This window comes from Molothrus ater, chromosome 1 (assembly GCF_012460135.2).
Source record: "Molothrus ater isolate BHLD 08-10-18 breed brown headed cowbird chromosome 1, BPBGC_Mater_1.1, whole genome shotgun sequence".
NCBI lineage: Eukaryota > Metazoa > Chordata > Aves > Passeriformes > Icteridae > Molothrus > Molothrus ater.
In genome coordinates, this window is record NC_050478.2 from 49,060,123 (window position 1) to 49,074,592 (window position 14,470).

Consider the following 14,470-nt stretch of genomic DNA (forward strand, 5'->3'; position numbering starts at 1 on the left):
GCACATGTGAACAGTCTTTGTGGAGAGGAAATTTAAGGTAATGTTCTGTGACTCCCCAGCCCAGCCCCAGGACTACCAAGGTTGAGGCAGGGACAGCAAAGGATTCTCTACCACAAAGCTCAATGGTACCAGGAAAAAGGATCCATTCTAGGTCTCTGGCATCTCGATGCTCCCCTCCTATTTTTTTTTAATTTTCTTTTAATAAAAATAATAGCCAAGCAAACAGAAATAAAAACCAAGCATGAGCAACAACACTTTTTAGTATTCAGCCAGGGGTTTTCTGCATAGCAGAAGTCATGGAGCTCACTACCACTATAAATATATATTTCTCTTTTTTTTTTTTTAAGAGGTAAGAATTCAAGATAAGTATGAACTCTAAATTTGGCAATGAAGCTTTCAGGATCAACACTTTCAGGGATCAAACCAACAGCTCCATTATTAAAACCTTAAGCCTCTTCCCAAAACTTATGTCACTCTCCAGTACTAGGAAAATTGTACAGAAAGCCCTTGGCAGGTACTTCTAATGAAGAAACCTCAACTGAACTGCATTTACTCTCAGCTTACAATGGGGTTGTTGTACAGAAGCTTTAAAGGCTTTTCAGAGTTAAAGCCTATTATTTTCTCTCTCTTTCTCTGCCCCCAGCTCTCTCCTGAATGCTCCCCCACTGATCAATTGTCAAAGAAGACTCATGAATAATTTAACTTTTCTTTCCCCATCCATTTCTCTTAGGAAGAATCTTTAAGAAAAACAACTGCATTTGAAATGTGAAGTTATTTCAGGAAGGGTCTTTTGCAACATATTGCCACTTCTCAACAGTGAGACGGCAGCTATGAAGCAAAATTTTCTTTTTAAAGTTTGAAATTAAACATTCAACAGAACCAGTATAACTTACCTTTATTATTTTTAAGCCATGTTTTAAGTGAAAAAATCTAAAGCATACTGAGTTATAAGCACTTACTTCTCTTCCTTTTTGCTTTTGTTTTCACATTGTAAGCAAACAATTTTCTGTATAATCTCCCAGTTTGAGAACTGTGAACTTCACAAGAAATCAAGCTATAAGGTTCATAAACAAATTGAATGGAATATGAAACTAACCTGAAGCTTGACTTGCCTTACTGTGAGCTAATTTGTGATTTTCTTTTCTCCCACCACTCTCCGCAAGAAGGCCAATAACTTTGGCTATTCTGCAGTTACAACTGAAACTTGAACTGCTTTGATGAAAATTCAAAACATGAGTGGTGAGACCTTTAACTGGTCTGTTAAATAACTCTTAATTTGATAAGGATTCTCATCAAGAAATGCACATGCATGCACAAGCTCCTCATGGGCAGATTAACCTGCAGCTTATCCACATGCTTTACACGGTGCTCACAAAAACAATTACACTGGGATCAGCTGCACCAAAGAAGCCGTTTACCTGAAAAACTGCTATAATTCCAACTGCCTTTCTAGAGTCTTCTGTTGGTCTTTGCTGGTTAAGTCCACACAAATGATCAACGGCAACGTGAGTCCCATGTCCCCATTAGCAGTTCAGAGTGCCAATCTCCATGCTGGTCCTTCGGAGAGCTTGATGCACCATAGTCAACCTGGAAAAGACGAGAAATAAATAACACCGGCAGTGACCACGGCACAAGGGAGGGGTGCAGTGGACAGGACCAGATTTCTAAAACTAATGACCAGTTTCCAGCAAGTCACTTTCACAGCTTGATCCAGCTCCACCTGTCTCAAAACTGCCTGCTTCTTCTCTAATGAAGGCTAGAGCCGGCTGTTCAAGTCATAACAGCTCCTACGCAAGAAGCTAAAATTAACAATTGCATTATGCACTGAAGATTACTCATTTCAATTCTAACCTTTTTTAGCGAATTCCAGCACTTTTCATTAAAAAAAAAAGCATATATACATATTTATATATAAGCTCATCTGTTTGCTTCAACAGAAATCAATGAGGGAATGAGGAGAAAAGATTTGCCTGCTTTTTAACTATGGCTTCTGCTTCAATTAAAACTTCAGCAGTCAAACACTATTGAAAAAATAGCTAGGTGGGTGCTTCTAGAAAGTGACCTGCTTTACCAGGGTAGTGAATTGAGATGCTCATTTAATAAGCTGAATAAAATCTGAAATTATCCAGAATGGGAGGAGGAAGAGGAGGAGAAGGAAGAAATCCTATTCCCCCAACAACAACCGCCAAAAAAATTCTTCTGAAGCATTTTGTGAGGAGGAAAAATGAGATTTCCAGGTTACGGTTTGAGAAATAAACCTAAAGAAAGAGTTGCCTCAGCAATGCAACTTTTACTGTTCATCAGGATTGTGTTTGACAGCTGAATAGCTGATTTAATAGAAAAACGATCATTTTAGGATGAGTCGGACTGATTTGAAGGCCATGGCCATGTGCTGAACTGTCTTGATACAACAGGCAGCTCTTCTCAAGACTTGCATGTGAGTCATGGTTGAAACAGTCAGTGCAGACACACAAAACCAGCAAATAGAAAGCACATATCATTCTGCTGGGGAGAGAGGAGGAAGCCAATCAAGAATAACGGGAGATGATTTTCTGGTTTTTTTATTTTATCAGACTCCTAGTTTCTGCAGCACATTTTACATTGTGCAATTGCCACACAGCACGTGTCAGCACACTGCAACTTGCCATGTGAAAAGAGCTGAATTTGCTGCACCAGAAGTGGAGTTTAGCCTTTCACAATATTCCAGTCTTACTCTCTCTGGGAGCTCTGGCACACAGAGGAGACCAGCATGCAATTCCATAAACTATCACTGCCATCCTGCAAATTTATAAACACAACTGTTTCTTTTCCTCAAACCATTTCATAATTTGTAGAGAGTAACAGAAAATAAGTATTCCCACTAGGTTTTTGGCATTTCTTGCAGGATATTTTTGGAAATTCTAGCTCATTAGAAACGTAGGCTCACAATGGGAGTGGAAGAACACCATGGAAAACTATGCCCGAGTACTCAAGCACATGTAAAAGTATCCCATGGAGCCAATACTCAGCAAGCTAAGAGTGAATAAACCACTGACTCAAAATCCTTTCCTCACACCCATCTTCCAATGACTGTTTCCCCCACACTTCCAAAAGAGAGATGGGGGAGGGGTTAGGAGAGGGAATCAACCAAAATCAATCACAAACCAAAAATCCCAAGGAAGTACAGTGCATGAGGGTTTCACCTGGAAAACAGCCATCCAGGAAATAAGACTGCTGTAATCAAAACCCTCCAAAACCAACAGAGACACAGATATCTGTACCAAAATCAGAACACACACAAAATTTATTTCAGAACTCTCCAGTGTGACCATTTGTTGGGAATTAACTATTCATAAGACAGACAGAGAAAAACAAAAATGAGACAACAAACCAATCAACCAAAAGGTATCCTATGCAGCAAGTGAAGAGATCTGCCAAGACTTGGTCTTGTGCACAGATGCTCAACATCATCTTATCATGCTTTACCCAAGGCAAATTTCATTATAAAATGTGTTCCCCATATTGCTACACTTAAGATTTCTGATGACAACATCATTTTTCACTGGCAATGTACAAGAAGACCGCAGAATCTTAAATTAAAACAAAAAACCCTGTACATAAATTTCCCCAAGAAAACACAAGCAAGTGGAAAATGATCTTACAATGTACAGCTACCTTCCTCAAACACAGAACAACAATGTCTGTTAGGATGATTTTTTAAAGAAATCCTTCATAATTATCTTCTGGGAAACAAAAAGAAGGCAAGAAGAACTGAGACATATAGCAACGAATTCCAGCTCTTCACCTTCCCTTAATATAGATTTCCTCCTCCTTTATTAAGTAATTTAGAAGTGATGACTAATCATTTACATACTACAATACGTAAAATACGCTTCTGGTTGTTTGGGTGGGTTTTCAGAGGGACTCAGGTTTCCATAAAATATTTCAAGAAAGTATAAATAGCAAAAAGGAATCAGTCAGAAAATAGCCGTTAAAACAGAGACATTTTTGTTGGAAGTGTGTCTCTGTTTCTCGTATGTTTCCAGGATATCTCGTTATTCAGTGATGAATGTACTTTTTACTATTGTCAGTGCTGCAATGACAGCACTGCTATGGAAAAACACACTGGATTACTCTCTTTCTTGCGCATCAACAGAAATGTCAGGGATGATTTTACTGTCACAACCTCCAGTACCGAAGTGACGCAAACGGCTGAACAAATGCACTTCTGTTTTTGATCCTCAGGTAGAAACCACAAAGCTTGTTGCTAGGCAAGAACCACCTTCTTGATATGCAAGGGAGAAAAATCTCATCGGGTGTTGGGGTCTTAGCAGTCTACAGAAGCTTGCGGCAAAATTTCAGCCCCTAATTCCTTAAAGCAACTTGAGTATTGCACACAGCAATAGGACAGAAAATACAGGGATCCACCAAGCCACTTGTAGGTCCACTTTAATGGATATATGATCTGTTTGCATAGAATTTATAAGCACCAGCTGCTCAGCATACACTGTGGGATGGGAATGATGAGGGTTTTTTTCTTAAATTCTTTTCCTTTTAACAGGATTTTCACTTTAGAAGCTGAAGGTACTACTGAGCTTGAACAACTACAGTCAGAGCTTGAAGAGAAAGGATGGAAGAAGGCGTGGATGGTCACATAGATTCATACAACACGTACCACGCAAATTCCAAGAAAAGTCTGTGGGAAGGAATACAATTAATTTAATGCAAGAGTTTAAAAACTATACCCAGAAGAAGAACTGTCAAAAAAAACCAAAAAAACAAACAGAACACAAAAGCAAAAAAAAGGTGTTAGAAAGCCAGATGCAACAAGCACCTAAGAGCTCACCATCACCTGAAATTCAACAGAGACATCTGACAAACCCTCAGAGGCCACTCCAGGTGAGCAAGCCCCTTCTGTATTATGTATGAGGTGTTTTGATGGCCTCATAGGTACACGTGATGAAGCAGACATTTCAAGATCATTACGCTCCCAGTATCACACATGTCCTCTCTCAGGGAGGAGATGAGCAGGCTTTAAGGCCAAAGAGCATACTCTTAACCACAAGAAGGCAGCAGCAGGCAGGACAGAACTCTGACAGAGTGAAATCCAAGGGCTTTTCTTCAAACAAATCTGCCAAGTATAGAGGTTAAAGTCATTCCAAAGCCCAAATAGATCCTGCTACTGAAAACTTGCTGACACTGGCCAGATCGGTGAGCCAGGATCCTACTCATTCCATCATGATTCTCCATTCTCATGAATGGTTTGCACGTATGACTCCATGGGCTGGCAGCACAGTGTCAGTTTCCACTGTGTGATACAAACCTCACCCATATGTATCAAGAGAGGTTTGACTCATTATTGCCAAACCACTCATCAGCCTCCTGGAAGCTAATGGAAATGGACTCCGGCATTATCTTAAGATTATCAGCAGGCACAACCCTCAATTTTGCCAGATTCTCATGTCTTAAACCACAAACTTCCTGTTATTTGACACTTAAATATTCTTGTTTCTACCATTAACAAAATCAAAGAAGATCTCAGGTTTCATAATGAGAACAAAAGCTTCAACTCTTTAGTGTCTTCAAAGAAAATATTCATGATATAAAATTATTGTTTAAAAAAAAAAACCAAAACAACTACAACAAAAAAAAACCCAACAAAAACTCCAACAACGAAAGCAAAAAAAAACCCCAAACAATGCCACCACCAAACACAAAAAAGGCAAGTAAAATAAATCCTGCAGTTTTAGATCGAACACACTACTACTCAGTTGTCCATCTCCCAGTCTTTAGGACTAGTCCTAGTCCTAGTTTTGCATCATTAGACTGTGTGCTCCTTTTCACTGTTTTCCCACATTTCCCAAAGAAATACACAATGCACTTGGAAGCCAGTGCATTAGCATAGTAGGATAATAATCCATACCAGCTCTCATATCAAAATGCTTTAGTATGAAAAAAAACCCACCAAGCTTAAAGCTCTGAAATGCATGGAACCCTACAAGTTCACTGATTGTTAAAAGACTGAAGACTAAACCTTAAAAAAACAGCGCAAAAATATTTGTAATTGAAGTGTTTGATGTCGTATTTTATTTCCCACCTCCTCCTCCTCCTCACATTGTCCCCTCTTTATCATCACTAAAAAACTTAATAGTGCGATTGCCTACATTTTTCTGCTCCTACATGCCACAGACCTTTGCAAATGAAAGGTTATTTAGACTCATTTACTGATGGCACTTTACCAGAGACTGTCAGCAGATGCTATTTTTTCCCATGAATTAAAAAAACATGAGCATCTGCATACAAGCAACCATGCAGAGGCCCCTGACCCAGCTTAAACAGGCCAGAAATCAACCATCAGTGGCAGTGGCAGCCAAACTTTGATGAAAACAGGGCAGACTGAAACACACTGAACTAGATTTCAAATCCTATAGAAGAAACAGTTGTCTCTGAAAAGAGGCATAATGTGGAGCAGCCTCCCAGCTGAAACGTCTATCTTGGAATGGCACTGGCTCTCATCCCAATCTGCATGTGAAACCCAGTATTTACAAATAACAGCAAGGATTCTCAAGAACAGTTTAACAACCAAAGAAAAATCCCAGAAGCAAACCAACTTTTTGTGGTTTCCACCTGATTCCTTTTTTTCAAAGAGATCCTCTTGTTACTAACAGATTGCCACCAATATTTTTCCACTTTAATCCCCTGTCAGACGACCTCATGTCAATGTCATCATCTTCAGACAAGTAATAATGATGTTCCCTCCAGCTTGTTATATTTCTGCAAAGCTAGAAGCTTTACCCAGAAAAATAAATATAGATGGCCTATAGGGAGAGTCTGCTTTGTTTTAATACTTAAGATAAGGCTTGGGGAAAAAAAAAAAGCTCTTTTTATCTGTCACAATGATCATTTGAAGTCTTCCAGGATCAGCATGAAAAGATAGGAGGCTGAGTGATCTGGCTAATAAATGTCAATCACACAACTTTTGTAGGAACTGAGTAACACCCAAACTTTTAACAAGCTAATCAGATGTACAAATCAGCACTCCTGGAATGAGTTGCTTGCTTTAGAACAGCCTTCAACACCACCTCGTGCATTTCAAACACATACGCCAAATTTTCTCTCATTCCCCTACAAAACCTGACAAATTTCCCTAAAATCAAAGTCATTAAATTAACTGGTCTCACTGTTAGGTGATAGAAAACAGCACAAGACTCATGAGTCCAAAGAGAGAGACAGTGAGGTTTCAAGCCATCCTCAATGCATGCACATCTCCTTGAAATACACAAAAGTCATTTTCCTTAAATCCCATAATGGAAACAATAGCCAGCATGAGCAAATACACAATTCAAATGGAAAGAGGAACCAAAACTCATCTTCCCAGATAATCAGGTCTATTTCTCAGCTACTGAAGATAATTATATCACAAAGTCGTCTTTAGAGACCAATAGCTTTATTTTATGACTAGAGGATGTCCAGGGAGGATGCTTTAGTAATTTTGCTGTAAGGATGTTCAAGAATCTCACTGCTTTGTCAGGACATCATCTCCATTACCCCATCGTACACATCAAATACTTTACACATTTTTCTTACTGTGCCAGTAATTGCCCTCCAGTTTAATTAGCTTTCTTGATTTCACAATAGTTCTGTCTTTCTGTGGGAATTAACTGCATATCACCTCATCATTTGTTGTTAGGTTTAAAGAAGCCTATCCCTTTTAGTTGCCAGCTAAATGGGTCTGCATTGTTTCCATCACTATCCACCTCTAGTCTGTATTTTTTTTTTTTTTTTTTTTGCCAATCAACAGTCTGCTTCATCATTTTCTCCCTTGTCACCAAGACTACACTCTGGACACATGTTCCTCCACCCATCAACACATAGTGGTGAATGCACCAGATGAGCTCTGTTTCCACAAAATCTAAAACCAGTTTAAGGACAACGAATAACACAAGGACATCCCAGAAGGAATACTATCATTTCAATATGAAACCCTGATCAACAGCACAGCCCAAATGCACCTGGGCTCCCTGCAGAGGGGTCTCAGCAGTGCTGAGGGCAAATCAGAGCTACTGTAAACAGCCAGAGTGTGGGAGCCACCACAGAATTGAACTGATGAGGCTACAGATACCCAGCACAAGCTCAGTGAGATAATTAAAGCTGCTGGTATGATGTCATGATACACTTCTATGCATAATAAAATCTGGTGGAATTTTAATTTTTATAGAATATATGCATATAGATGAGTTTAATACAGAAGTTCTTGAAACATTTCTTTTTTCTACAAGTCAAGCCATCCCTACTCTTTCTTCTTTCAATGCCTTCTCTTTGCTATTTCAATCAGATAGCTACAGATTATGACCATTTTGCTTTACACATAGAACTACAAGATCAAGTTAACTTATTTCTTTACTCAGCTCCTCCTAAAGCTTAAGGATTTTACTAGAAAACCTAAGCACTGTGCATCTGCATTTTGAGCATAGATGCCTTTGAAGAATTCAGTCTAAGTAGACTGCAGGTAATAAACGAGCAGCCAGCTAAGCCATCCTTCATCATTCACTAATAACCACAAAGCAGTTGAATCCAAGGGGGGGGGGGGGGGGAAGCCCACAATAACCCTAAACAAAAGAAACAAAACAATTTTGAACACTACTAGCACAGTATTTTAAAATACATAACAGTAAATAGATGGCACATAACTTAAGAGCAATTGCTTTACATTTCTTCCATCATCACCAGGGGATGGAGGCATAAACTGATGAAAATAATCAGGAACTGACCAAATATCATTGAGTTTCACATGTGCTTGTCCTGATCTCTTTCTTTCCCAATTTATATAATAGCCCCTATATTTCATCCTGCCATTTCTTGACAAATTAGGTGCATTTTCACTAGCACTAGCTTAATTGGCAAATCCTGAAAGAAAATAATTGCTAAGAGCAAAGCTGCATTACACTGATGAAACAGACCTGAGCTTAACAACTAGAATTGCCTTGGCACACAAACACTGACTGCAAAACAGCAAAAAGCTTTCATATAAGAATTGACAGAAAAAAAATTACTTTATTTTCCTCCAAAAGTCTCTTTTGATTACCAGAATTAAACATAGCAGCTAATCCTGTTTTCCTAAGGCCATTTTCTGAAACAAAACCAGCCAGCAGCTGAAGTAAAATTCTTCATTCCAGAAAAAAAAAAAACCAAAAGCAATAAAGATTAAAAAACAAAATCAAAAAGCACCACCATACACTATGAGACAAACCCTCACGTACTCTGCTGCTCAGAAAGTGCAATTATACTTTCCAAACTCAAAGACAACTCATATCAAGCTTGTTTCAATGCTGAGTAAGTTTTCTAAGCTCATATTCCAGCCAAGTCTCCTCTATCAAAACCCACAAAGGCTAGATAGATCCTTTGAGAGTTCCCAGTACCAGATGGTTTTATACTTTTTAATATATAATTTTATTAGTTTTTCTTTATCAACAATGGAACAGTCCTAAAATTTCTTTGATTGTGTTTATCAGAAAATATACTGGAATACAAATGCTCTGTTGATTACTTCTTTGGGCATTTTGTAGAGCAACACTGACTGAGAACAGTTTACATGGACCAAGTCTTATCAAGTACACTCATTCTGCTATAAACTGCTCTTCTGTTTAAAATCTTGCAAGATTTGGACAAGATTTTCACAGTTTTCAATCAAGTCTGGAGATGGTCTGTTTTTAACTCCGACTCTCTAAAGAATGGCTCCTTTAAATGGCTCTTTTAACGTCAGATCCACGTGCCTTTCTTCTCATTATAGGAATATTTCTTGTTATTGGTTCTTCTTATTCTGAAGAAAAAGAAAATTAAGGCAGAGGCATTATCTTTCTGCCCTAATACTACAGAGAAACTATCAACAGATATAATAGATATAAATAGCTATATGAAAATACATTTTAATGTATTTAATCTATATATATTTACATTTGAATATAGGCTATTTGTACTTTATGAAAACACACAAATCCCATTTTGTTGGTTGCAATTTTGTCTGGTCTCAGGCAATGCAGTTAAATAATAAATACAATACATTACAAAAAGAAGCCTTAAGTATGCTGTGGATTGTATTCAATACTCTGTTGCCATGGTTTCAAAAGGAAATTAAGAAAAATGCCAATAATAAGTATAAATTAGAAGTCAAAAGGCCTAATGATTAACTGCATGTTACAAAAGCCAATAAAAGCATTAGACATTTTTGCATAATGCTCCAAGCACTGGAGTGCCAAATAACTCCAAGTTATGCTCACTTGTAGAAATAAAAGACAAGTTGAGCTTTACAACTTTTGTCACTTCCCTTGTCATGTGAAAAAGAGATTAAAACACATCCTAAAATATGTATTGTTATACACCACATTTCCTCCTTAGCAGCACCAAGACAATGTGTTACACATTGCAATCATCTGCTGAAGAAACAAAGGAAGACATTCAACTATGAAATACCAGTCAGGTATTTTCAATGTCACCCCCATGGCCAGCAAGAGGAAGAAATCCTCTTCAGAAACAGTTACAATAGTCAAGAGAAAAAAGGCAGAAGCTCAGGTTCACAGAACAGGCAATGCCAGTTCACAGATCTGCAGCTCTGGCTTCTGAAAAGATCTTGCCAGAAACCCTGTGGTTTCAACATTATGTTTGCCTTTTCCAGTGGGTAATTCCAGGCTCCCTGTGATATTGTGAACAAAAGAAAAAGCAGAAAAAGTGTTTCAATGTCTGACTGTGTTTTTCAGGAAAGAAATTATGATATATTTATGAGAGAGATAAGCAGTTTTGTAAAAAGCATAATTGGCCACCGCACATACACCCAGCCAGAAAGCTTCATGACACATGAACTAATAAAAGAGCAATGAATACCCAGAAGAAATCAAATATTTAAGCCAATGTCTCCAAGGAATATGTTCTATTAAATTTAAACTAGGAAAAATATATATATTTAATCCAAAAGGACATTCAAAAAACAAGCAGAAAAACAGTGAGCTTTTCCAGTACTTTAAATCTTGTTATACAGATTGAAGCCTCCGGAAGTTCAAATATGATTTAAAAAAAACCTCCTATAATATCAAAAATTGTGTTTACCTGCAGTGAAACAATCTGTCTTACTTGGCACTAGAAACCACTAACTACATCAATGACCTAAAAATACTGAGATTTAAATTACAGGAGAGAGGTGTGGGACCAAAGCTCTACAGCCTGCAATACATTTGATTTCCACTGCAGAATGGCCATATCATCACATTTTTTTCATTGCTGTGCTCAGTGACAGGGAAAACAAAAACATCATTATCAAGCACAACACCAAAATCACAGGGGAGAATATATTGCATGAAATTTGAAGGAGAAAAATGTAGGTGGTAGGAATTTATTATGATATATATTAGAGACAGCTCTATGCTAAAAAATCTTTAAAGTAAAGATGTATTTCCAGATTTGAGTTCCAGTCTGGTCCTTAAATGAGACTGTTAAATGGGACTTTCATTTTAAAGTTTTTTGGGGAAAAAAAGTTCATCATTCAAGAAGGTATCTCTAAGATTTCAGAATTTAATGAGTACTTTGAAACTTCAGTTGCCCTAATTTAGCTAAAATTTCATATTGGCTGCTTATGGATATTTTGGTGGAATTCAGCATAATCCAGTTACTCTTTCTTTCTCCCTTTAAACATTTTGTAAAATTCACCTGTGAATAACATTTTGTAAAATTCACCTGTGAATAACATTTTATAAAATTCACCTGTGAATTAATGTTTTTTCACCTATGTACCCATATTTAGAGTCTAGGCTGACCTTGCCCTTCCAAGAACTGAAACCATCCTGTTGTGTACAGCACAAAGTCTCTTTGGTTAATTAGTTCTTCGCATGTAACACTATGCCATTCGAGCCTCAGGATTTATTTTGATACCTTCAAGATTTTCAAAGGCTGATGAAACATGACACAACTATGAGAAAGGGCAAGTCAATAACCACTTCTGTCACTGTAATCCCAGTTCTCCTCAGATCTGTGATCCTTCTTGCAAATCAACCTTCCTAAAGGAAAATGAAGACTTTATCCTTTGCATCCTTTATTGTAACATGCCAAAGTGCAATTGCAAGGATTTAGGACTCTTTCTTCTGATGTTAAAACTTATGTGCCTGAGAACTTTATGCAAAGGACAATATAAGTAATCTACTGTATGCTTTGCTTAATTTATGACACACTCTACAGCAAAACAAATCTCCTGATCAAATACTGATTAAAATCCCTTATCTGCTGTACAATTTGAGACACTGAGAGGAGGGAAAGAGAACTGCAGTTTCATACAGAAAAATAAGGCAAATATACTATTCCCAAAACAGCTTGCTACAGTAGGTTTGGTAAGTGCTACAATATCTCAAAATCACACAATTATGACATCCAGTTTATAAGTATGACTTTCAATAAATAAATAAATAGAAGACACACCCTCTCCTTCCCCCTCTGCACCAAATCCCTAGTAAATATGCTCTGTTTCAAAATGGGGTTAAAACACCCAGGGGCTTGTTATGTATAGCTGCTGACTATAACTAAGCTCAGCAATATTCCAAATTTTAGCAGATACCATCAGAAGCAAGTGTAAATAACCACACACTAGGAACTCTGCAAGAGAATCACTGAACTTTCAATAATGCATGACTTAAAAAAAAATCCATACAACTGAGTGAAAATTTTCACTCCATTACAGAAATGGAAAAATCCCAGTCAAAAACATCAAAAACATTTATTACCATAAGAAATGGGTTTTTTTGACTAAATGAGTAATCACCTGACAGTATAAGTTATGGCCATATTGTAAAACAACTTGAGAGGATTTGAAAAACTAATTTTACAACAAAATATATTTGATATTTGCTTCAGCTGCTAGGTAGTTTAGCTATTTTCCAAAATAATTCAATTAAAATAGCTGTATCTTTGAGCAACCTTCTCTCTCTTCTCCTTAAAACCTCATACTTCAACTGTCAGCTGATTTTCTGTATGCTGATCCGAATTAACTGGGCTGAAGTTTTTTTCCTTTTGCTATTGCCTAACCTTCTATGCTACACAGGTGATTTTTCACTGCTCTCACAGATGAGCATTGGCTTTTATACACATGTACCATATACACATAATAATCTGACAAGTTTCATTTTCTTCCCCTAGAAATCCAACAGAAAAGAAAATTAATAAAACTGTTGCATACCTTAAAAATAAAGTATCTAGCAGTAAGTTCAGTTCTGGAATTTGCTTTTAATTAGATTCATGGCTGTCTCCAGTTTGAGAAGTTGTGGGCACACTACAGGCTGTCTTCTAAATAGCAAAGTAACATCTTCAGAAAATATGCATTATTTAGGAAGGACCAAGCACAGGTCCATCAGCAACTCCTAAAACTGCACCACGCAGTCCTATATGTTAAAGGCTCAACAGCACCCAAAAAACTAGGTTGGATTCAAGTTGAGAAGTGGGCCACAAGAGCCCTGATCCTCAAAAGCTCCTGCAAGCACAGAGACCTGAACCAACCTCAGGCCTGTGATCTCATTGTTACATCTAAGGGATAGTTCTTGCATCAGAGAAAAATGAAATGGATAAGCCACCAATGAACAGCAATATTTCTCTCTTCTTTCTACCCCTCTTCTGAATCTTGGTTCTCCTAAAAGAGCTTCAGAGTTAGACAGGCAGCTCACGGAAAACAAACGTACAAGTTAGTACCTCCATGCTAGTACAGGACCATAAAAATAGTTGGGTTTACCAACAGTAAACCCCACCCTGACCTATAAACAAGGAGTCTTGAAGCTGTGTGAGTCAGAGCTACCAACACATTACACCTTCCAACACCAATTCAAAATTGCCAGCAGCTGCAAAGATAACACCTGTGAAGCCACATAAAGCTGTAACTGTTTTTAAAGCATTTCAGATAGCACTGTGCTTCTAAAGTTTAATTTGCCATTTTAACTAGAATTAACAAATTAAATAGATTGCATCCTGTTCGATGAGGGAAATACTTTTTAAACTGTGTTTATCCAGAATCCTCCACATTTTGACAGGAGCTCCCTGGGGCTACCATAATATTGGAAGCAAATCCACCAAAATGAGATAAGGATGTGGTAAGGATGTTTAGGGAGAAAGCCCAATCTTGACTAAAACCAGAAAACACCTATAATGATTCTGTTCATCAGAATATAGAATAAAGAATAACAAAAAATATAAGGACATTTAAACATTCATAAACCTCCAGGGACAGCTGAACACCAAATATCACAGACCCTTACAGAAATTCCAGTTTCTTACCATAATAGGATAAAACCAAACTGAGTTTCTGCACTTGAACTCCAATTATAGCAAGTTAAACAAGATCACTGTAAATACAATACCTAGCTGTCAGTTATAAATGATCCTACTGCTCCATACAAACTCCTCTTGATTTAAATGGGAGTCATAAAAGGAGGAGGATGGTAGAACACCTGAAGAATAACAGTAATGT

The 14,470-nt window shown here is 37.5% G+C and overlaps 1 protein-coding gene across 20 annotated transcripts in view; it reads right to left on the minus strand.

The window, feature by feature from the left end:
• ARPP21 (cAMP regulated phosphoprotein 21) overlaps window positions 1-14,470 on the minus strand; it is a 142,636-nt gene that overhangs the window by 103,222 nt on the left and 24,944 nt on the right. For 19 of the 20 annotated variants that reach the window (XM_036406286.2, XM_036406289.2, XM_054515294.1 and 16 more), the window contains one exon: window positions 1,419-1,587. The gene's annotated coding sequence lies outside the window, so the exon portion shown is untranslated. Of the gene's footprint in view, window positions 1-1,418; window positions 1,588-1,678; window positions 1,755-14,470 lie in introns of those variants that run through there. The other variant, XM_036406284.2, reaches the window with a different exon arrangement.